The sequence below is a fragment of the Montipora foliosa genome, chromosome 8 (genome assembly GCF_036669935.1).
Source record: "Montipora foliosa isolate CH-2021 chromosome 8, ASM3666993v2, whole genome shotgun sequence".
Lineage (NCBI taxonomy): Eukaryota > Metazoa > Cnidaria > Anthozoa > Scleractinia > Acroporidae > Montipora > Montipora foliosa.
Genome location: NC_090876.1, coordinates 31150477 through 31152976, shown reverse-complemented (window position 1 = coordinate 31152976; position 2500 = coordinate 31150477).

The window sequence follows — 2500 nt, the reverse complement described above, 5'->3', positions numbered from 1 at the left end:
TCCCTTTTCACAACTGTGTGATAGACATTGTGATCGATCCTGACCAGAACATTTCCAAGTGTTTTCATCGGCGACTACAGCTTTTCGTCTTCTCTCGATACAGCTCATGCACTAAAATGCCTAAAACAATCCTCTTTTGTAAGTTTAAAAAAGTGATTTTGTGATTTCTTAACGATTTGGAACCAGCATCAACAAATCTGTCTGACTTTCTTGGCAAGGTTTTCGCGGGCTTTCTTGCTAGACTGACGTAGTTTCTGATACGACTTTTTTCATTAGTGAAAAAGATCGTACATCCAATCAGATGCCTGATACGATGTTTTTCACTAGTGAAAAAAAATCGTATCGCGTCGCTGATTGGCTGAGACTAAAATCCGTACGATTTTTACATCACTGTCTTCCTATGAATAACTCTCAGTACTTATATGACAAAAAAAATATTCTAACCGTAAGGTAAAAGGATGGAGAAATCCCTCAAAGAGGGAGGGGGCTGGGCCTCCTCAGATCCCCTAAATCCACCTTTGCTAATACAAGCACAAACATTACGTCACCTTTCTTTTAGAATGACGCTACACCTCTCAGCTCCTTTGCTCTCATCACCGAGAATGTAAGATCCGGGATCAGGAAAAGTGAGGGCATTACTACAAGGCCACTTAATGCAAAAGATATTTCCACTGAGTCTGCGCGAGCAGTTATACCTGATGACTTGTACTGGCTGATACGAGCAATCATCACTGGTGAATATGACAAAGAACATCGTCCACAACAGTGTAACAAGTTTTCAGATGAGAGACACGTTTTAAGCATTTGCCAGGATATCATTCATTGCAGCACCAGGGGTGCTGTCAAGCTCCCAAAGCACACTGGTTTAGCAATCACCGTCCACCATCTTACATCCTCTAGACAACTTGTTACACTTTTGAATAAAATGGGACACTTGTTCGTATGATGAAATGAGAGCTATTGAAACGAGCGTCGCAATGGAAGTGATTGCAAAAGATGAGGAATATGGAACTGTTGTTCCCTCGAACATCAAACCTGGTCCATTTGTGCAACTCGCTGCTGATAATAATGACCTCAATGAGGAAACACTAGATGGCAAGAATACAACTCACGCTACCACCGTGGTTGTTTACCAGCAAAAGCCTTTTGGCCCAGAACCCTCTACCATTACTGTTGCAGATCACAGCATCAAACGCCAGAGTTTACAGTCAACGTCTAAGGTTTATGACATCCAAGAATGCTCGGCGCATGGCCGGAGACCTGCTGCATGAGCCTACATAAGTGAAGTAGAAGCAAAATGGTACGAAGAAAGTAAAAATTGTTTCGAGAAAGCCTCGGACACAGACAAAATCTGGTCCTTGATGAGAGTGAACCCCACAAGCCTACGAGATGCAACGGAGCATGCAGAAGTACAGAAAATCCCCGGATGGAGTGGTTTTAATGCCATCCTGTATCCTGAAATGCCACAAGAAAGCAATATAGGATACTGTCCGATGATTGACGGTTCCTCTACTGAATTCAGCACAGTTTATACGGTGTTGAAACATGCACAGATGCTCAGTTCTGCTCTCGGGCAAGGAGACACTGTCAAAACATTCGACCTGTTGATATACATGAAAGCCAAACAGATCCAGTGGAGATACCCTGTCAAATTCTCGAATGTAGTCATAGGAATGGGAGCATTTCATATCAGCTACAACTACCTGGCATTGATTGGGAAAAAGTATCGGGACTCTGGCATTGAAGATCTTCTCAACGAGTCCGGCGTATATGCTGCTGGATCCACCTCTTCGCTGATGAAAGGCAAATCATTCAATCGAGGCATAAGAGCCTACAAGCTTCTATCTGAAGCGATGTTCCGTCTTATATGGATGGCATTTATAGAATGGTACTCCAAGTCAGATACAGTACCGCCTAGAAGTATTGACCCCTAGGGACGAGGCAATACCTCGTCTTTGCCGCAGGTAGTGGACGCGCGGCACAGAGGTATGCAAATTTTTTTCCCTCGGTAAAACCGAGGTGCACTTTGCCGCGGGAGAAAAGACGAGGCTTGCCGCGGGAAAGAACGATGATCTGTTACTCTTGTATAATAAGCGGAAGACTGTCAAATTTTATATCTCATGGTGTGAAGAATCGATTCTTAATGCAAGAAATTGTAATCAAAATGAGAAAGTGTGCCATTTACGTAAGGACGCAAATTTTATAATCTTTACATAATGTAGAACTGAAGACTTCTTTAAAGATACAGTGTAAGCGACAGCTTGATTATCCAGCCAACGCAACACTCGTTGTTCTCCAGGTTGTAATCCCTACTGTATGTGTGCATGAGAAATTATTTGTTTGGTTTTGAAAAAGGTTTAATTGTATCTCTTTTCGTCTAAGCCTGACTTTGTTTTATTTGGAGACCTGAAATTCAAACTTGTGCGATTGTCTTCGTTTTATCATCGCCATTTTGGTTAAAAGCAGGTATTCCTTCCACATACATTGTATTATTGTTAAA